This window comes from Poecilia mexicana, unplaced genomic scaffold (assembly GCF_051168715.1).
Source record: "Poecilia mexicana isolate PSO_F unplaced genomic scaffold, ASM5116871v1 scaffold_2, whole genome shotgun sequence".
Classification (NCBI taxonomy): domain Eukaryota; kingdom Metazoa; phylum Chordata; class Actinopteri; order Cyprinodontiformes; family Poeciliidae; genus Poecilia; species Poecilia mexicana.
In genome coordinates, this window is record NW_028263371.1 from 34,185,876 (window position 1) to 34,208,886 (window position 23,011).

Consider the following 23,011-nt stretch of genomic DNA (forward strand, 5'->3'; position numbering starts at 1 on the left):
CATATGGCTGACATGAGATAATATGTAAAATAATTTTTTAAATAAAAGTTACATTTGGCAGCATACATGCTCAAAAAAGTTGAACATGTATGATGCTGATAATTTTCTAAATCATTTTATCTTTTATAGATATGTTAAAGGTCAACCTTTAAGCTGCTGTATGTTCCACTGAGAAAAAAGTTTTTTTTGTTTAAACTATCACTATATTATTACATTACAAACAATAAAACATCAGACAGAAAATTGGTGAAAAAAACTGAGCCTTGTCTTATACAGACACAATGTACTGATAGTCCTAACTAATATGTAAAAAGAAAGTTATAAAAGTTACGTACTGCAGCATTAATTTCATATTAATAAATGTTCAAACACAGTTTGTAGAAATCTGGGTAACACTTTATTTGACGGGGGTGCACAAGACTGACATGACACTGTCATGAACATAAAAGAGTCTTTATAAATGTCTATGAATGTTGTTATGAAGTGTCATTTGGTAAATAATGACACTTTTAATGCAAAGTTGCTCCAAAGGTTGCATTAAAAGAGCCAACTTTGCATTAAAGTGTCATTATTTACCAAATGACACTTCATAGCAGTCATAGACATTAGTAAAGACTCCTTCCTGTTCCTGACAGATGCTATGCCAGGTTTATGAAAGGTTTCTATCAACTTTATGGAACATGTACATGCTGCAAAATGTAACTTTTGTGACAATTCTTTTGTACATATTTGTTAAAATTATGTCAAGTCTGTATAACACAGCTTATTTTTATATCATCAGTCTCATGTTTTACTGTTTACTATGCAATATCATAGTGACAGTTTAAACAAATATGTGAAAAACCTATTGCTTATAAATATCACATACTGCAACTTAATAGTTGACCTTGAACATATTTCTGCAGTTAGTTATTAAAAAATAATAAATTTGTGTCCTGCAATGAGGAATACAACAACAGAAAACACGAAAAGTGAACATTAGTTCACTTTTCGTGAACTAATGGACTAAAATGTCCATTTACTCACTCATAGAGGCAGTTTTTAAGGAATAATGTCTTGTTGGACAGTTAACCTGCATCCAGTTCCATTGTTATCTTCTGTAACACCTCAAAAGTGTAGCGAAGGCCAGCAGGGTAGGCGAGGTTCAGCCCATATATCAGTCCAACAAGTATTACAACAGCTGTTGGCACACTATTCAAATTGGACACCACCCTGATGCCTTCATGGACGATCCTGATGTCTTCATGTGATGAAGTCTTTCAGATGAAAAACGCCGGTGGTGGTTCCAATAGCCTCTTCAATGGTAGCTTCATCCACACCCTATGTGAAGTGATGACAAGTTAATCTCTCTTCCTCTAGACCTAGATGCATCTATATATATAGATAGATAGACATTTCTCTATAAGAGCTATCTCTAAAAGGTTGGACAGATCAATGTAAATTTCGATGAATATAGATATATCTCAAGTATATCTAAACGTAGAGATAGAGATAGATGAATGTATCTATCCATGTAGAAAGAGATATACATATCTAGAGAAATCTAAATCTAGATAGAAATAATTATGTATGTACAGATCTAAATCTTTCTTTATATTCAGAGATATTTATCTATCTCTAGTTGCGTAAATACACATATACATACATACCACATACTCCTGGATGAGCTTGGCTGGATCTTCTCCCATATACATGCAGACTTCCTTAATGACACTCCCATGCAGCATCAACATCTTCACACTGAAGGAAATTAATGGAATTAGAATCTTTTTTCAAGCCTTATGCTTGAAGTTTAACAATTTACTTTACACAACTATTTTTAAAGTGAAGACATACAGTAGAGTTTGAAGTGAAAACAAGCAGGTGTAAAAGTTAAAGGTGAGAACATTTAACACAAGGAAAATGTAATTTTCTGCATTAAAAAAGTTTATGCAAAAAGATTGATAGTTGTGTTGTGGCTACATCACTTACCTCCTCCATTTGTGCAACAACTTGTCCTAGCATTTGTCCAAGCTGTCCTCCTCTTCTTTTGAACATCTTCATCAGGTTGTCAAAATGGAGATCCAGCTGAGACAAGAACTTTGACTGAAGTGGTATGGTGGTAATTCTCTTAAACTGAAGAGTTTATCTGAAAAAAAGAGCACAAAATAATGAGCTTCAAATGTTCAACACTTGTAAGAGCCCAACAATCACTGCTGCAGAAGTGAACAGTCAGGTAAATGTGCCTAGACATCTTAGATTAACATTACATCAAAAAAAACCAAAAAACTTGTATAACATTGTTTAAACAAACATACGTCACCATCAACACTTTTTAGTAGATATTTACAGAGGGCACTTTACACAAGACTTGAGCATCTGGAAGACATTTGGATTCAAATAAGATTCTGAATTTATACTCCATACTGTGCTCCATCCCAGCGCGCTGGAGCATTGAGCCTTGCCCTCCACATAGCGCCGCTGCCGCGGTAGAACCATTACATCAGCAAAACGAAACATGGAGATGGAGAGAATTATTAACGTAGCGCAGTGCACCACAGATAAGGAAAAATAACGCAGAAAACAGTCGAAGTACTCAAAATCCCTCTTATTCGTATTTTTGTCGCTTAGTAAGCGACGCTAAATGCAGACCCGTTACCATAACGACAGACAATGGTTCTGTTAGTGTGCTTGGGAGAAAGTAACGAGGCAGTTTTGATAGCTCGATAAGCTAGTGAAAAGCCACTAGCTTGCAAAGTGTTCGTGTTGCTTTTTTTCCTCATTGCTACTGAGTCAGTTACTTACAAATTTGATCAGTAACAACTGTTTTTTGTGAACTACTTTGATAAACGATGTACTGATCTGTACTAGAGCTAAGCCCCGGTGCTAATAACGGTAGCTAGCAAAGTGAAAACCAAAGAACATGCAGACGGTTTACAAATGACTTCTCATACAGAATGATATTTTTTGTGGAAACATTCCCAACTACAAAAAAATAATATTTAGATCACTTACCTAATCGGTCCACCTCCAAAGACTTGTCTTGTGGTCTTGTGGCTGAATAGTCAGAAGAAACTGCGCGGCAATCGCGATATCTTTAAAATTATCTTGTTTGACTTCTTATTGGTTAAGATTCAAAAGCCCGCTCTTATTGTCCAATCATATTTAATCCTTGTCTTTGTTATATTGCATCATTTCCGGTAATGATGAAACATGATTACAATGGTTTTAGTAATCTAATTTAATCACGTTAAATCAACATATGAAAAATGTGTAGTTTCATTATTGTTGGTTATTAAGTAAATTGTTCTTTATTCAATTGTGTAAATACAAGAAAGATGACTGAATTGTGTAGTATTAACTTATTTTGTTTGTGCAAATTCAAAAACCCCTCAATTCTCATTTTTTCAGTGTAGGCTGGACCTTCACAAGATTTAGCAGACGGATGCAGAAAAGCATTTTCAAATATGGCTGAATCAACATACAACATAAACAAGTGAGATCCCTGGGCTTATGGGGTCATATGAACTAAAAGAGCGACCAGTTATTTTAATACAGTCGGAAATCACTGCAAATGTAGGTCAGAAAGTTGGCATTCTGATTGACCTGACTAATACCAGTTACATTACTCACTCAGATTGAACCTAGGAGGTGCTTATGCACAGTGCTGAGGGAAATATCAGTCTTTATTTACCATTACTGTTATTTTATTATCACTCATTGTTTCTACTTTCTCTGCATTCAAGCCTGCCCGGATACGAGTCACACAAAATGGCCGAAGATACTCTGATTGGTTGCCTCAGACGTGTGGTACGTTCGAGGACATAAGAAAAAAGGATTTCATGTCGCATTCACTTACCTTTGACTATGAAGCGTAACATAATGCAATTCACAGGGCCACCGATAACACGGTGGGACATATTTCTGGTTTTATTCCGGAGTGAATCCAGAGCAAAATCAGTATAATAGCACTACTATATTGAGGTTGGAAGTCTCTAATGTCCCATGGACTTGAACTCAACCCTTCTCCTGCTGCCTCTTTTACTCCTGCTGGAGTTTATACCCGCTCCAGCAGGCGTGGGCTTCTGAGGGTTGAGAAGATGGCGGCTTGTAAATACTCGTCGCTAACAGGTAGAGCTAACGCTGCACAACACAAATCCCACAGTCCCCACCCCACTCCTGATCAGTCTAATAACCGGAGACACAAATTGTAAATAAAGGAGTCCTCCCTAAGTTATTTACATGGAATTACTTCTGCACTCGGCCTGAAGAGCGAGTCCATGGCGACGAGTGGGCAGACCGGATACCAGATACCTGATACCAGAGCTACGCTACTGCTCAGCCACAACGCCCGCCGTGCTGCGCCATGCTCAGGAAGCCAAAACCCCTCGCCGCAGCCCCTCCCGCCCCCCGATAGTCTCTGACGCTGGCGACAGCAAACACACACATAATATATGAGTAAACACACATATATTATGTGAACTCGGAAATATAGTGATATAATCTAATAGTGATATATTATAAGATATTAAGTCAAAACAAGCTATTAAATCCAAATTGAAGCTATTAAATAATCAGTAGCAAATACATGAAGGTTAAGAATGATCTAAATCGAGAATAAACTAATGTCACAAATCTAATAAACTTCAATAAGTGCATTTTAAGTATAAACAGTATGCTCTTATGGAATAGTGTGATCATCGGCACCCGAGCTTTATTAAACAGTGTCATGATTGTGTTTGCGGATATTTAGCTGCTCTTATGCTGTATAGAATATAGCTAATAACCTGCTACGTCCATGAGCATGAGTTGAAAATAGCATTATATATGGTTAGATAGGCGCTGCTGGGCACCGCTGATCAGAGGAGGCCCACTCCAACCGACACCCTTAGTTGCCTGGAAGTAGGTATGTGAAGTTCCATTGCTTTTGGTGGGATATTTTGTCTAGTTTGGTAGTTCTCAACATGAGCGGCACCACCCCTGGGCTATTCAGAGGACTGCAGGGGGTGCCGGCGAACATTTCCTAGGAGGGGATGGGCTGGGATGCTTCAGCAGGGCCTTAGGTCAACGGTAAACCCCACAATTGCGGGTGGAATATTGATGGTGGCCCTCACCCTCCTCGGCGTCCGCCAGCCTCTATAAGCCTGCTGATGCGGCTGAGTTTACTTGCTGACACGATACTTATACCTGACCTCAGTTGCTTACATAACAGTAAGCGACTGATCATTTGTTGTTTGGTAGGGTTCGATATATTTGTTTCTTAAATATTATATTTCATGACAGTGTTAGTGTCATGATGCTGGCGACTCCATGACACACCCACTCATTTCGCACATTAGGATTTGCTTAAGGACCGGATTGTTCTTTGCAATACTGTGCAGTAAACCTACTAATCCTATGTATCAGTAGATAGGTCTATATAGAGATGTGATTTATAGGATCTGGGGCTTTTGCTCTATGTTGAGATCTCAGTTTGAGGAGGACAGAGCTCAGGTTCAACACGCTTAGCAGGAGGAGGGGACTACCAGCAGTTTATTGGATTCATTATGTTTAATTGTGTTTCATTTGTGATTAAATAAATAAATAAATCGTAATGGTTAGGAGGTGCAATAGATATTTGGGAGACAGTGCAATAGAGACATATAAGAATGGGAACATCAATGTAAAAGTCCAATCAGCAACTAGGAGGTATCCATTAGTGTTAGACGGAGGAAGGGGGGGCTTAAATCTGGCTGCTGTGGGCTGCAGTACTGGCAGTCCAAAAAAAGAAAAATGTATGTAACAGAGCAGGTTCTTACTGTATCCCCCCATCCAGATATTATAATGAGCACAGGAGGATATTCAAATAGTGCACTTAAAGTGAGGCTACTTCGATGCGTGTTTAACAGTATGATGTTACATTAGATTGCTAAGTGGTAGGTTATTCTGAAGAACTTATCTGAGCACTGGCAACTTTTGTTTCGATAGGACGGCAGAACCATTGCGAAGCGTCGGTCAACTTCCTGTCTTGAGATTATTATTTTCCTTTCAATGTAGTGTGTTGTGAATGAAAATCTGAGTTGTTATCTCTACTGTAGAACATATAAAGTTCCTGTATTGTTGTTTTGAGTGTTAGTTCAGGGTTTAGGAGGAAACATTTAACGGGTCATACCACTGTAATCCCTAGATGGTTTCCACGCTCACCGTCGCGGGTTCCACAAGAGGAGGTATGAGGCTTTGTTTTCTGTGTTAATAAGTGTATTTTAAGTATAAGTAGTATGTTCCTGCAGAGTAATGTGTACGCCTTGTTGGGGAATCAGCGACGAAAAGGTGAGTTCCCCACTCAAACCCCGCGGCCAACGTCAACCCCAGCCCACGCCAATCGGGCAGCTCATCGGACGCCATTCCAGCCGAAATGTGCGGCTTGGGTGAATCACGTGCGCTTCCCGAGGCCCAGACGGCATTGCCCCCATACAATCTCTGTATGGGTGCGCTCCGGAGGTTGGGCGGGGCAGTCTCCCGAGTCACGGCTCTTGCTGGCGAGACGTGTCTCCCCTGTGACGACGAACCCGTGCCTTGCTGGGTCCCCCGGCATAGCCGCAGAACGCGGTTACCAGGGTGACCCATTTCGAGGGGTTTATTGTCTCTCGTCGACGGGGACACTGCCCAGTCCCCTCCGTCACCCAAGATCATGCGCTATATGGCGAACTGATTTCCCCCACCACCTCAAGTTCTCTCTTGCAAGAGACGCACCAACTCCGCCACAGTCATACTCTTAAGCCAAGAGGGGATTGGCCGACTAGGTGGTTCACTGCACGCCACGCCCACAGTCGCCGCCCAGGATATCTCGACTGACTGGCGGCTGCCGACAGGACGTCAGATCCCCTGGTTCCTTTTCCAAGTTTAACTTCTTACTCCTCACCTGTTCGGTCGTCTCGCCATTTCCCAATCCGTCAGCGACGAGCTGACGGATTGGGAAATGGCGTTCACCTTGGCGCTGTAGAAAAGGCAGTCGGCGGTCGACCGACTCAGGTGAAGCCAAGATTTAACTCTGGCATTTTGGGCCTGAGGAGAGCTGACCTGGAAATAAGAAACAGCTAGGCTCATGTCGGCCCCGTATATTACTCTAGGGATACCGTAAGTCACGAGCATTTTGACTTTTTGGGAGGGTTTGAGGGGGGCCCTGCTGATCTTCCGAAGTATGGGCGTGATCTCCTTCACCGGGTTGGAAGGCAGGATCCCCCTCTTCGGGTTGACTTGGACTCCCAGGTATTTATATGCCCGGGTCTCGTCGACCATTGGGACAGGGGCAGCGCAAATTGTCCACTCTGCGCAGTCATTCACAGCCACGCTCTGCTTGGAAGCACTTAAGTAGAAGCCGCCACACTTCTTGATTTTGACCTCAAGGCCGGTGTGATCCAGGAACTTCTCCAGGATCAGGAGGTTCCTAGCCATGCCTGTCCAGGACCCACTGAGAAGGACCAGGTCATCGGCGTAGGCGAGTGCGGTGATACTCTGGCCTGAGAGGGTGAACCCAGAGCCTCTCTGGTCCAGAAATGTGAGCAGTGGGTCCAGGCAGAGGTTAAAAAGCAGAGGGGACATTGGGTCTCCCTGTTTAACTCCGACCTTTAGTGTGATTGCCCGGGTGCGCCCACCGTGGGTGAGCACCCTGGAACTAGTGTGCTTATATGAATTGCTGACAAGGTCGCAGATGCTGGCGTCAACCTTCCTCAGCTCCAGCACCTCACGGATGTGCTGGTGTGAGACTGAGTCAAACGCGCGCGCCAGATCAATAAACACCACAGCGAGGGTCTCCTTGTGGCGAACCGCCCTCCGCACCACACCGTCAAGTAGCATCAGGTTAGTGCTACAGCCCTCGCCCCTAGTAAAGCCCTTCTGTGACGAGTGGGCAGGGCAGGCTTCGCTCAGTCTGTCACAGAGAATTTTAGACAGGAGCCTCAGGATGGTGGAGCTAAGAGAGATGGGCCTCCAGTTTTCTACTCTACTCAGCTCCACCAGATCCGAGCTCTTAGGGACCAGAGTTGAACGGCTCCTCTTGAGGAGCCTGGGGAGCTTACCATTGTATAAGATTGCATTGAAAAGGTAGGTCAGCTTCTCACCATCTTTGTCCCACATCAGCAAGTGGGGCTTCCTGATGCCATCAGGACCGGGCGCACTCTTACCCCTAGAACCTCTGATGGCCGCCAACACTTCACTAGGGGTTATGGCCATCAGTAAAGGTTCAATGTTGGCTTCAGGTAAGGTGCCAAACACGCCCAGTTCCTTGTACCTATCCTCTTTCTCCCACAGTTCACTGTAAGCTTCCTCGATTTTTTTAATGTGGATGTTGCACGAGGTAGCTTCCTTTCCGTCCAGAATTAGGGATGCGGCAGCCGCCGTGTCGTTCTTGTACAGGCTCTGGATGGTCCTGTATTTATCCCTCCGGTTTCCCTTGGTCACACGGAGCCTACGAGGTTTCCAAGGCTTACGTACGCGTATTTTATTGGAGCTCCTCATCAGCTTCACGTAAAGTGATAGGGTCCTGCTGACCAGAGCCGGCGAGGACTTAAGAGGGTGAATGCACCCCGGGGGGACGTTCGCGTCACTGAATCGATGTTCCAGGCAGCTTTTTAAAGTCCTACTAGGCTGGGTCGCCCGCTTGTTTGTAAGTGGGGGCAGGGGGGAGAAAAGGCCCTCGTAGTGACCGGCGTAATTGTCACCAAGTTTCTTGGTTCTCGGTTTTTTGCCAGCGTTGCCGTGCTTTTTAGTGTGTAGGGAGAGGCCTCTTCTAGTTCTAAAACTAGAAGAGCAGATCTCACATACAAACGTGTAGTTGGTCGCAGGGCGGACGCGCTTGTTGGCTTCGCATTTGGCCGCGTGGCAGGTAGCACTGTGGAGGCCTGGCTTCAAGCTGTCACATTTGATGCAGAACCAGCTGATTTTCCTCGCTTGATGTTTTTTGAGAAAATGCCCAAGGCCGTCCCTAGCCATCTTTAGGACCACATTACAGAGGGGACAGGCCAGCTCCCTCCAAGGGACTTTTAGTCCTACCGTTGTTGCTACGGGGAGTTTGAGACCTGAGCCAAGAGCCTCCTTCACGTCCCCGTCAGAGTTAAAAAACACGATGTTACTGGCCGAATGGGGAGCCGAGGAGGACCACATCACTGCTGCTGAGGTAGTAGTTATAGTAAGCGGAGGCCCGTGGCCGAAGATAGTATTCAAGGTCGTCAGACTGGGTAGAGATGAAGAGGACGTTGCTGTTAATCTCTCAGGTCTTTAACTCTCAACTGCTGCGCACTCAACTGGTAAAAACCAGCTCAACTGCCTCTATAAGTGTTCCGTTGCCGTAGTGACTGGTCGACAAACAGGGCAGAATGTGTGTTAAGGCAGCTTAACCAGCTTTGTGAGACATTCAGTCTGTTCCAAAGGGGATAACTGGTCTTGTTAAATGGCATCGCACCACGCTGTATTCTAGAATAAATGTCCACATATGGTTTACATTGTTGTGTTTGTCTGATTTAACCTTGTCTGTTTTGAGTTCCTAGTGCTGGCTGCTCCGGTCGTAAAGGAGAGCAGGGAGGTGGAGACGGGGTGGAGCAAGCTGGCCGAGACGGCAAAGTCGCTCACATCACTGCTCACCATAAAGAGGGGGAAGGGGAATTTTCTATGCCAATCTAGTTGGTTTTGTATATTTTCCCTTTTGTGTCTTGTATGTGACAAGATAAGCCAGTGTTTAAGTTCTCATCTTGTCTCTGTTGGTCAGGTCCGTCTATTTGAATTAATTTGAGTTGATGTCAGTTATTTTAATCTCCCCTATGGACACGATTTTGTCTTTCTACAGGCTCAAACTCTCATCCTGCCAGGACACGCAAGGAGCAGGAAGGAGTGCCAAAAGACCAAAGGAGATCGTCAAAGCCAGCCTGCTAGAATGGAAGGGCAAGTTGGAGCCCTCGTTTCTCAGCCAGGGCTGCATTGAGTTGACAGACCTCGCTGGTTGACGAAGCCACAATAAGAACCACTGGACAGTGGAGGCCAAAAATGCCCCACAAGACCTGCGATAATTTCTCAGTAAGTGTGTGAAGACTGTAGTTACAGCCACACAAATTTGATAACTTTCACTTTTATCACATATAACAGGTTTACAATAATCGTTTCTAATATTCGGCATAACCAACCACCAACCAACAATTCCCAAATGCTTCAGACCAATCCCGGAGTCAGAAACTCATCACCGCAAGCACCCCTAGTAATTAATATTTAAGTATGTCTACTACTATCTGATTCTATTATAAACGCTATGTTTGCCTTGTATTTGAAGCTATTATGTTTTTAGGGAGGCAGATTATTTCCCTGTTTATAGAGATCAAACATGAGAGTGTAATTTGGTGTGACCAGGTGTTGCATGGTGTGACTGTTGTAATGATACATTTGTGTGTTTGAGAAGCAGTTTCTGATTTCAAGATTTAAATACAAAGGCAATGCTTTGTATTATTGTTACCATAGTAGATTATGTTTAGTGTTTAATATTGTTTGGTATTCTATTACATGTTAAAGTATAACGGAGCATGCAACACTATGGGAATAGTTACAGTATGTATTTTGTCATTTATTGTTTTCATCTGTTTTACTAGATCCTACTGCCATCAAGCTGGGCTGTGATGAAGCACCAAGAATGGTCCAGGCACAAGACTAGGACGCGCGGGAAGAAGTCCAAGTCGGCATCTCGAAACAATCTAAAGAAAAGAACTGGGCCACATGTCACATGGGCACCAGAGCCTGAGCCAACCAGGCCTCATGAGGTTCCAAATTGAGCAGCTAAGACTGGGCAGAGTTCATAAATGCCTGGTTGTAAAAATTGCAATTAAAACAGGTATTGTCATTGTTCGCTTTGGCATTAAGGTACTCAGGGTTGGTAGTGTGTCTTTTAATCAACCACAGATAGTCCCAGATCAATTAGTATAATTTATGCCTAAAGCTAAAAATTGACAATCTACAAGATCAGTATTAGTGATTGACAATGGTCGGCTCTCAAGAGAGGTCAAGGGGTTGATAGACCTGGATAAAGACGCTCTGATTAAACTAACGTGATGATTTTGAGTCAGTTAACTTGCTCTATTTTGAAACCTTAACTCGTCATATATGGTTCTGTTTAAAGCAGTTAAGGTAGGCCTTAGGACGTGATTTAAGATGATCCAGGCTGAGGGAGATCAGATCTGGGAAGGCAGGTTATTCCATAGGACAGGAGCAGCAATAGAAGAAAGCTCATTCTCCTTCCTCTTAAGTCGAGTACAAGGAACTGTCAGTAGTAACTGATTATTAGATCATAAAGTTCTGGACACGGACCGGAAATTTAAAAGATCTTGAAGATAAGGTAGCCAGGTCACTGAAAGCTTTGAAATTTAACAAAAGAATCTTAAAATCTATATGGTAAAGGATAGGCAGCCAGTGTAAAGATGCCAGGGTTGGCATTAAGTGGTCATGCTTCCTGGTTTCTGTGAGGGGCCATGCAGCTGCATTATGGATCATTTGAGGTCGCTGAATCTATGATTTATCCATCCCTCTATATAAGGAGTTGCAGTAATCCAGACGAGTTGTTATGAAGGCATGAATAAGTCCTTCAAATTACTTAAGAATAGAAGTGGGAATTAACTTTGCTAAAGCCAAAGGTGGTAAAAATTTGATTTAACGACAGAACTAACATGTTTATCTAGTTTTAAAAGCTGCCACAAGTGAAGTTAGGATGCCTAGCAGAGGTCTGATAAAACCGAGCCAAAGAACCAAGAATCTGATATGAATTTGTAGTCTGAGGTTTTGACCAAATAATAGAACTTGAGTTATACTGTCATTCAGGTGAAAAGTTTTTTTATTTATTTATTTTTTTTTATTAATATGGCCACTGAAAAACCTAAACACAAGATAACACTAAGTATCTTTGAAAGTGATTCTGTAAATTTTATATTACATTTAGACTTTGAAGGGGTCATCTTTACAACTTAACCCGAGACACTAAACTGCCCTGGGTCCAATTGACCCGCTGGCCAAAATCAAGACAAACGAGTCCCGAAGATGATCATCCAGGTGGACCCCCAGTCCGAGCCTGCATGTCCAGACCCCAACTGTGCATTTCATCATGTGCTGCCCAGATCCTATGTCACACCTAGCTGGTGTGGAAGGCATACAGGTGCAAATGAGCAGGAACCGCCGAATGCCAGCGGTGATATCCATAAATGCCACAAATCATCCATCTACCTTGACATAGGACAGGGGAGGTTACAACCCACATGTTAACCCACCTCTCATAATTGGCAGGAAATAGAAATAAATTCAAGAAGTTTGTTTCTAAACATCTTAGATAGATGGAGACCCATAAGACAGGTGTCTAGCGCATCATGAGAAACACCCCATCAGTAGACAAGTCACGGTCGCACCACATGACATTACAAAACCACAGCCAAATTGAATTGATGGAAAACCCCTGAGAGGTCTAATACGGATGTGAAATTATGATTCCTGTATGCACAGCATTGCAAATGTTTAATTAATTGTAATGGACATAAATATTTTAAAGTTTTAATTTGGCTAGATGGAAAACATAGTACATCAATGATTCATCAACACTAACCCCTGTAGAAGCAAAGATCTCCACAAGGGTAGAAATCATTGTGGATTTCTAGCCTATTTTACGTCCTGATGAACCGAGAAGGAAAACAGGTTAACAGGAGAGCAGGAGAAATCCATGGCTGGACCTTCAGAGAACTAGCAGAAGGATGCGGGGGAGCATTATGGATGTGGCTGCATCGACAAAGAACGTAAACAGGTGAGGTCCCTGGGCTTATGGAGTCGTATGAACTAAAAGAGCGACCTGTTATTCTAATGCAGTTGGAGATCACTGCAAATGTAGGCCAGAGAGGGAAGTGTCAGTCATTATTTACCATTATTGTTGTTTTTATTATCACTCATTGTTTCCACTTTGTCTGCATTCAAGTCTGCCCGGATACGAGTCGCACAAAATGGCCGAAATGTTTTCTGATTGGTTGCTTCCGACATGTGGTACGTTTGAGGACATAGGAAAAAAGGATTTCGTGTTGTCTTCATTCATTTTGATCATGAAACGTAACGAATTGCAATTCACAAAGCTACCAGTAACATTATGGGACATATTTCTGATTTTGTTTCGGAGTAAATGTAAAACAAAATCAGTATAATAACACTACTTTTATAAAGTTAGAGGTCTCTAATGTCCCATGGACTTGAACTCAATCCTTCTCCTACGGCCTTAGTTACTTTGAATGGAGGAGGAGTTTGTGCCCGCTCCAGAGCAGGCGCAGACTTCTGAGGGTTGAGAAGATGGCGGCTTGTAAACATTGTCGCTAACATGTAGAGCTAACGCTGGCTAACACAAAGTCCATAGTCACCACCCTACTCCGGATCGGCCCAATAACACCGGAGATACGGATTGTAAATAAAGGAGTCCTCCCTAAGTTATTTACATGGAACTACTCTTATAATCAGCCTGAGGAGCGAATTATGGCGACGAGTGAGCGGACCGGGGCCAGTACACACCGCTGCAGGCAAGCAAGCACAGTCCCACTACCGTCCCCGCCCCCCACAAGAAGCACGCAAAGGTAATAAAACGAAATAACACGGGAACACCAAGGGACACGGTCGTATTTTCGTAAAAGCTACCACTTTGAACCTGAACGGTTGGCTGAATCGGATCTCTGATACCAAAGCTGCGCTACTGCTTAGCCATGATGCTTGTTGTGCTCCGTCATGCTTCGGAAGCTAAAACCTGAACCGCAACCTCCCCCTGATGCTATCTGAGTTTCCTTAAGCTTAATCTTGCAATCTGGGAGTTGATTCCATAGATTATAAACTTGGGCCTTTAATGATAAGAGTAAATCAAAATCAAACTGATTATTGAAAGTGAATTGAGTTGATTAAACTGGATTTGGAAGTGGGCGTTAACGCTGTTCTTATTCTAGTAGGATTATCCCTCAATTCTGGCTCAATGGTTTGCCGGTTAACACCTCATCTAAGTTGCTTTTAATCTAAGCTCACATGTATTCTATCAACTAGTGGAGATAATGAGTTCTCTGATAACAGAAAGCCATCAGAGACCTGACGAGGACAGGTGTGAGGTTACTATCTTAGAGACCAGGATAACTTTAAAAAAAGGGGGGGGGGGGAGGGGGCAGCAGGTTAAAGGACAGAATAGAGCACACTTGGCTCTAGGTCTCTGCAGTTCTAAAGAGGACATAATTGCCATGGATGGGACACACAGGGAACGAGATTGAATCCAGACTGTTGGAGGTAGTTGGTTCCTGTACCACATGATCAGATCCGCTATGTTTGTACAGAATCTGTGAGGGTGATCAGAAAGCTATTTGACTCATATAAGAGGGCAATAATTTTGTCCCTTATAGTACTGGTATTTGTGTCTGTAATTCTGATTACATTAATCTGAGATTAAACATTTAAGAAATGTTTCTGTATTGTTAATCATTCTGCTTTCCTTTCCCAGAGGGCCTCTCTGAAGAAGAGCAGAGACAGCAGCTCTTCACAGAACGCCCTGCCTTGACCTCTTCGATAGCTACGAAACCATCACCGTGAAGCTTCACAACTTGTCCTGTTTGATCCTGGGTCAAGGACTAGATGAGCCAGTGTGAGATAGATTGTGTTGTTAGTTAGTGGTAATCTTGGTGCTGTGACTGTGTGATGAAGTGTCTTTCCCCCTCCCTTTAGAGTTACAGCGCTCTCTGTGATTGGGATCCTAAAGGCAATAAAAAGAGAGGGGCAGGCAAATGTGCTTCAGAGCAGCAGGAGATTTGTAACTGAAAGCACATCTCTGTCTGTTCACCTCGCGAGTATTCAGAATCAAACCTTCTCTTGTCTTCCTGTGTTATTTGCTGTGTTTAAGGTGTCAACTCTGACAGACATGCAAGTGGTCAAAATGATGAATACAAACTAAACCGCTGGCAGAGATGGAAGACGGAGCTAGTGAGCTTGATAGACAGCAAGACTCCAACCCGGCAGGACCACTGGCGACTGGGGGTCAAAGTTGAAGAAGTCACACAAGAGGTTCAGCCTGATTTGTGGAGAGAGTACGATCAGGATAGCTCCATACTGCAATTCAAGAGGCGGATGGGGCGTGTAATGCTGCTTATGACATAAAAGTTTTAATTGTGAACATAAGTGTATGTGAAGTTGTTGAGAAGCAACAAAATGTTCTGTAATGTCTCAGTTCTAGAAGGCGTGCATGATCCATTTGTGAGTGCTTGTTATCCTCTTGGATGTGTCTCAGCATCAGCCATCCTGAAATCCAATAAGAAGGAGGAGGGGGCCCGCCCAAACCCAGATCCCCTACAGAAAGTTATGCTTGCTGGAGCATAATTGCCAGAAAGCCGATCAAGAGTGGGGACAACGGCTCATGAGTAGGCTGCTGGCTGATGTTTAAGAGGGACACTGAAAGTTTGAGACACAGAAAGCTTGAGATATTCAAAACTGTGCTGTCACTCTGCAATGCACCGCAATTGAATGTATTTATATTTTCATGCGTTAAAAGGATTGACCTGTTTCCTGGCCCACCTCTACTATACAAATCATGTAGTGCGACCGATTAGAACGCATGTTTATTGAATTAAAATAGAGTATCTAGCATTTGGAGCACAAATGTTAACCCCTAACACAGCATCCTTGATTGACAAGTACTTGTTTATAACACTGATGAAATGGTGAAGACGAATAGGGGTCAAATCAATTACACACGGAGTTTGAAAGGTTTATTGGGGTGAAGGCTCTCATAACTGGCAGAAAATAAAAATAAATTCAAGAATGTGTTCCTAAACATCTTAAATAGATAGAAATTTATAAAATAGGTGTTTAGTGTATCATGGAAAACACCTTATTTGTTGACAAGTCACGGTCGTACCATATGACATTATAGAACCACAGCCAAATTATATTGATGGAAAACCCCTGAAGAGGTCTAATATGGATGTGGAATTATAATTTCTGTTTGCACAACATTACAAATGTTTATTAATTGTGATGGATATAAATATTTTGAAGTTTTAAATTAGCTTGGTGGAAATCCTAATACAGTTGTGGTCAAAAGTTTACATACACTTGTAAAAAAACATAATGTTATGGCTGTCTTGAGTTTTCAATAAGTTCTACAACTCTTATTTTTCTGTGATAGAGTGATCGGAACACATACATGTTTGTCACAAAAAACAGTCATAAAATTTGGTTCTTTCATAAATTTATTATGGGTCTGCTGAAAATGTCACCAAATCTGCTGGGTCAAAAATATAGATACAGCAACAAAATTTGTCAATTTTGGTGATGTAGCGAGTTGTGTCAATCAAATTAGCTTCATGTCATGGCCTATTCACTTCTTGTAAGTGATTCTGATTGACTACAGCTGTTGACTTTTCATGAGCCCATTTAAATAGGGCTCATTTGACCCAGTGATTAGACTCAGCTACAAAAGCTACAATGGGAAAGTCAAAGGAACTCAGTGTGGATCTGAAAAAGCGAATTATTGACTTGAACAAGTCAGGGAGGTCACTTGGAGCCATTTCAAAGCAGCTACAGGTCCCAAGAGCAACTGTGCAGACAATTATACGCAAGTATAAAGTGCATGGAACACTTGTGTCACTGCCACGATCAGGAAGAAAACGCAAGCTATCACATGCTGCCGAGAGGAGATTGGTCAGGATGGTCAAGAGTCAACCAAGAATCACCAAGAAGCAGGTCTGCAAGGATTTGGAAGCTGATGGAACACAGGTGTCAGTCTCCACAGTCAAGCGTGTTTTACATCGCCATGGACTGAGAGGCTGCCGTGCAAGAAAGAAGCCCTTGCTCCAGAAAAGGCACCTTAAGACTCGGCTGAAGTTTGCTGCTGATCACATGGACAAAGATAAAACCTTCTGGAGGAAAGTTCTCTGGTCAGACGAAACAAAAATTGAGCTGTTTGGCCACAACACCCAGCAATATGTTTGGAGGAGAAAAGGTGAGGCCTTTAATCCCAGGAACACCATGCCTACTGTCAAGCATGGTGGTGGTAGTATTATGCTCTGGGGATGTTTTGCTGCCAGTGGAACTGGTTCTTTGCAGAAAGTAAATGGGATAATGAAGAAGGAGGATTACCTCCAAATTCTGCAGGAAAACTTAAAACCATCAGCCCGAAGGTTGGGTCTTGGGCGCAGTTGGGTGTTCCAACAAGACAATGACCCAAAACACACATCAAAAGTGGTAAAGGAATGGCTAAACCAGGCTAGAATTAAGGTTTTAGAATGGCCTTCCCAAAGTCCTGACTTAAACCCCATTGAGAACATGTGGACAGTGCTAAAGAAACAGGTTCATGCAAGAAAACCATCACATTTAGCTGAACTGCACCAATTCTGTCAAGAAGAGTGGTCAAACATTCGACCTGAAGCTTGCCAGGAGCTTGTGGATGGCTACCAAAACCGCCTAGTTGCCGTGAAAATGGCCAAGGGACATGTAACCAAATACTAATGTTGCTGTATCTATATTTTTGACCCAGCAGATTTGGTGACATTTTCAGCAGACCCATAATAAATTTATGAAAGAACCAAATTTTATGACTGTTTTTTGTGACAAACATGTATGTGTTCCGATCACTCTATCACAGAAAAATAAGAGTTGTAGAACTTATTGAAAACTCAAGACAGCCATAACATTATGTTTTTTTACAAGTGTATGTAAACTTTTGACCACAACTGTACATCAATGACCCATTAACACTTACCTTTGTAGAAGCAAAGACCTCCACAGGTGGAAATCATTGTAGATTTCTAGCCTATTTTCCCTCCTGATAAACCAAGAAGGAAAGCAGGCCAGCAGAAGAACAGAAGAAATCCATGACTGGACCTTCACAAGAACTAACAGAAGGATGCAGAAAAGCATTTTCAAATGTGGCTGCATCAACAAACAACATAAGCAGGTGAGGTCCCTGGGCTTATGGAGTCATATGAACTAAAAGAGCGACCTGTTATTCTAATGCAGTTGGGAGTCACTGCAAATGTAGGCCAGAGAGTTGGTGAACCTAGAAGGTGAGAACGCAACACTGCTTATTCACGGTGTCGAGGGAATGTCGGTGATTATTCACCATTACTATTTAATTATCACTCATTGTTACCACTTTGTCCGTATTCAAGTCTGCCTGGATACGAGTCACACAAAATGGCCGAAAATCCTTTCTGATTGGTAGCTTCGGACATGTGGTACGTTTGAGGACGTAGGAAAAAAGGATTTCATGTTGCATTCATTCCCTTTTGATCATTAAACGTAATATATTGCGATTCGCAAAGCGACCAGTAATACGATGAGACATATCTCTGGCTCCATTTCGGAGTAAATGTAAAACAAAATCAGTATAATAACACTACTTTTGCAAAGCTGGAGGACTCTAATGTCCCATGGACTTGAACTCAACCCTTCTCCTACGGCCTTACTTTACTTTGCATGGCGGAGGAGCTTTTGCCCGCTCCAGAGCAGGCTTAGACTTCTGAGGGTTGAGAAGAAGATGGCGGTTTGTAAACATTTGTCGCTGACAGGTAAAGCTAACGCTGCATAACACAAAGCCCATAGTCACCTGCCCCCCTCCGGATCAGCCCAATAACACCGGAGACACGGATTGTAAATAAAGGAGTCCTCCCTAAGTTATTTACATGGAATTACTTCTGCATTTGGCCTGAAGAGCGAGTCTATGGCGACGAGTGAGCAGACTGGAGCCAGTGCACGCCGCTGCATGCAAGCAAGCACAGTCCCACCACCGCACCAGCCCCCCACAAGAAGCATGCAAAGGTAATAAAGCGAAATAACACGGGAACACCAAGGGACACGGTCGTATTTTCTAAAAGCAACAACTTTTAGCCTGAACGGTTAGTTGGATCGGATCTCTGATACCAAAGCTGCGCTGCTGCTTAGCTATGACGCTTGTTGTGCTCCCTCATGCTTCGGAAGCTAAAAACCCGAACCGCAACCTCCCCCTGATGTTAGCGGCAGTATACTTGGAAAATAAGATAAAAATGAAGTGGCACACATTGTCCGTTAGATTGTTTCACCCAAACCGCACATTTTAACTGGAATAACGTCCGACAAAACTGCCCAACCAGCGCAAGCCAGAGCCAACGCCAGCCACAAAGTCTGAATAGAAAACCCACCCTCCCATCGCCGACTCCACAACGAGGCGCACATCTTTAAAAACTTTAACCAGCTGATCTGTCTGGGCTTCGGATCAGTGCAGAGACCTTAGCCAAGCCCTTCAAAACTCCTTCCATAGGACGTGTCTTGTCCGCCGTCAGTTAGCCGATCGTTGCCGTTGCTTACCGGGCTGCTGGCACCAGACTTGCCCTCCAATGGATCCTCGTTAAAGGATTTAAAGTGTACTCATTCCAATTACAGGGCCTCGAAAGGGTCCTGTATTGTTATTTTTCGTCACTACCTCCCCGAGTCGGGAGTGGGTAATTTGCGCGCCTGCTGCCTTCCTTGGATGCGGTAGCCGTTTCTCAGGCTCCCTCTCCGGAATCGAACCCTGATTCCCTGTTACCCGCGGTCACCATGGTAGGCACGTAGCGTACCATCGAAAGTTGATAGGGCAGACATTCGAATGAGACGTCGCCGCCACGGAGGGCCAGCGATCGGCCCCAGGTTATCTAGAGTCACCAAAGCGGCCGGGGCGGGCCCCGCCCCCCTGGAAAGGGGGGATGAACCGCACCCCGCATGGGTTTTGGGTCTGATAAATGCACGCATCCCCGACCCCCCGCCCCGAAGGGAGGGGGCCGGGTCAGCGCTCGTTTGCATGTATTAGCTCTAGAATTGCCACAGTTATCCAAGTAACGGTAGAGCGATCAAAGGAACCATAACTGATTTAATGAGCCATTCGCAGTTTCACTGTACCGGCCGTGTGTACTTAGACTTGCATGGCTTAATCTTTGAGACAAGCATATGCTACTGGCAGGATCAACCAGGTAGACCCCCTGCAGGACAGGGAGAGCCTAGGCCGGCGGCGGAGGGGGGAGTTGCCCCGGCGCTGCGACGGATCGCTTTGGGTCCGGGGGAGAGCTCCCCCGATGCGCGGCTTCGGCTCCCATCTGGGGAGAGAGAGAGGATGGAGGTGCCTAGCCTCCAAAGTTCACCCCCACGGTCGTGCGGAACCCGGCGGATCTCGGAACTGCGGATGCCCTGGCGTCGTCTGTGATAGAACGCCCTTTATCCAGGGGAGGGCCGAGAACCGAGGTGCGAGCCCAGACGGGGCCGGGGGGGTGGTGTAACGGTGTCAGGCGTAAAGGTTTGGAGAAACACGGTGATTCCCGGAGCCGCCGCCGCAATCGGAGGGCGGTCCCCCCCGTCACGGGAGAGGGGGGGGGACACCGAGAGCCCCGCCGCAGCGGTGGGACCGGTGTAAGACGGCTGGGTCAGACGGTTCGTCTGGGTCTCGCTACCGACGGGTCGACCGCGGGCTGGAACTGGAAGGCGGGGGCGTGGGGGGCACCCCCCGCGGAACGTCCGTGCCCGGGTCTAGAGGCGAGCCTGCAAGGCTGGAGGAACCCTCCGCTGAAGCGCCGGTGCCAGAGCATCCGGGGCCGGCGGGAGCCCTCCATGGCAGGCCACGAGTGCTGTTCGGTCGGATCGTGTGTGTAAATGTGTGTGGGGAGTCATCCGCAGGAGCTCCAGACTTCCAGCGGGGCACCTGAGCGGGGGTCAGCCCGCTGACAGTGCTCCTTCTTCGGCCCGGGTCCGGGGAGACTCCGCGCTTTTATTCCCGCTTCCGCGGGGCTCCACGGAGCTCCGGCCCGACCGGGAGGACCCCAGGCCCATCGGAGGGACCGTGGGGACTCACCGGCCGAACGGGAACCCGCTGCACGAAAGCCCCGGTTCTCCGACCGAAGTGCGACTTTTGGCCGAAAAAGCGTTAAAAACGGCCGAAAATGGGGGAAAAGAGGGCTGAGACCCGCTTAGATGGACTCCCGAGACTTCCAGGATCACGAAAATATGTCAAAGTGTTGAAACACTTTGTCATTTTTCCACCCAGACCCTCTTTTCCAACTCTCTCCTGTAATCGTTCCGGCAGTGATTTTCGTCGTAAGGTCCCGAAGTCGACTTTGACTTTCACTGCCAAAAATGTTTCCCGTGGTCTATCAGTACTACTTTTTTTTAACACCCCGTATCTCCCTCATTTTTTAAGATAGAACCGTACGGACCGCACCGGGCTGTTCCACGGGCTCCGGAGATTCGAACCGTACTCGGTTTTCCCGGATAAAACGCATTTTTGACCGATTTCGGAGCTCGTTTCCGGGTAACCTTCTTTCGCTTCTACCGCCGGCTGGGAACGTCCTAGAGACGATCCGAGACCACCATCGTGTTCCCTGCGATGCAAGCTTTCAGGCAATATATGGTTTGCCTGGGTGCGTTGCGTTTTTAAAGATCAAACCGGAGCTCCGGAGGTCCAGACCGGGCCTCGGCGGCGGAGCTGGCCGGGAGGGCCGCGCTAGCAGGCGGACGAAATCTGCAGCTGCTCACCGCCGAGTCTCCCCCTCTGGAAGTCCGGTTTTCGGACCTCCACCCAGGCTTCCGGGACCGACACCGCCGTGACCGGGGCCGTCTCCCGAACTCGATGATCCCGGTCTCGGTTCGGTGGGACCCCGGGAACCGGCCCGGAGGTCCGGTTGGGCCCAAAACGGTTAGAAATTCGTATAAATTCGGGGGAACCTCCCAGCGGAAATCGGAGACCACCAGGGCCATCCGCGGACCGGCCCGGATCCGACCGTGTGCGGCTCGCCCGGGTTCCGGTCCGTTTGGACCGCCTTATCGCGGGGCAAAGCGGCCCGGTTTGACACTAATCGGTTAAAAATCCGTAGAAATTCGGGGGAACGTCCTAGAGACGAACCGAGACCACCGCCGTGTTCCTGAGACTCGCACGGTTCCAACGGTATGCGGCATGCCCGGGTTCCAGCCAGGGGAACCGGTTCTGGAGGACCCGGACCGGAGCTCCAGGCAGAGAACCACCGGGCCCGGAGATCCTGGCAGGGGACGACCGGGAATGGAGCTCCAGGCCCGCACACACATGCAGGGAACCGGGCATGGAGCTCCAGGCCCGCACAGCCATGCAGGGGACCGGGCATGGAGCTCCAGGCCCGCACACACATGCAGGGGACCGGGCATGGAGCTCCAGGCCCACACACACATGCACACAACCGGGCATGGACCTCCAGGCCCCCACATCCATGCATACAACCAGGCATGGAGCTCCAGGCCCCCACACCCATGCACACAACCGGGCATGGAGCTCCAGGCCCGCACACAAATGCAGGGGACCGGGCATGGAGCTCCAGGCAGAGAACCGGGCCCGGAGCTCCAGGCAGGGGACCAACCGGGCATGGAGCTCCAGGCCCGCACACACATGCAGGGGACCGGGCATGGAGTTAGTGACGCGGTCCATGGAGGTATGGACCGCGTCACTAATTTGATGACGAGGCATTTGGCTATTTTAAGGGGGTCATTGTTGCTCTCCGCCGTTACACGCTCCTCACTGAAGGTGCCACATGCTCCTCCAAGGCTCGGGCGGTGTTACCCTCACATAACCTGCATGTGACTGATTCCGAGGGGTGGTCTGGATACTATCCTGGTTGTACCAGGGTTAGTATCCTGCCTGTGACGGCCCAGAGGGCACCAAGGCAGCTTTGCCCTACTGGGATCTCTGTCAGAGCTGCCCAAAGCGGGTGCAGGGTGACCCGTTTCGAGGAGTTTAATGTCTCTCGTCGACGGGGACGCCGTTCCAAGTCCCCTTCCGTCACCCGCAGAAACACGCTAGTTGGATTCAGGTTCCCACCATCTCTATCTAGAGGAAGATGACCTCTAGACATTGCCAACAATCCAGCCATGGTCAGCCCGGGGAAAGTTCTTGGTGTGAAACTTATAAGTACAATATAATAAACACACCAGATGAGATTTAAGAACTTTATTAAACTCAAAGAAGCAAGGAACAACAAATATGCATAACAAGCAAGAAAGTACCATTAGC

The 23,011-nt window shown here is 45.7% G+C and overlaps 2 long non-coding RNA genes across 2 annotated transcripts; one reads left to right on the forward strand and one right to left on the reverse strand.

The window, feature by feature from the left end:
• Positions 1–1,097: 1,097 nt before the first annotated feature.
• Positions 1,098–3,747, reverse strand: LOC148160807 (uncharacterized). Its single transcript, XR_015765934.1, has 3 exons — positions 1,972–3,747; positions 1,650–1,740; positions 1,098–1,320 (listed from the first exon to the last, which is right to left on the reverse strand). It is a non-coding gene; the product is annotated as an uncharacterized LOC148160807 (long non-coding RNA).
• Positions 3,748–12,597: 8,850 nt separating this feature from the next.
• Positions 12,598–14,840, forward strand: LOC148160808 (uncharacterized). Its single transcript, XR_015762397.1, has 2 exons — positions 12,598–13,583; positions 14,483–14,840. It is a non-coding gene; the product is annotated as an uncharacterized LOC148160808 (long non-coding RNA).
• The last annotated feature ends 8,171 nt before the right edge of the window (positions 14,841–23,011 follow it).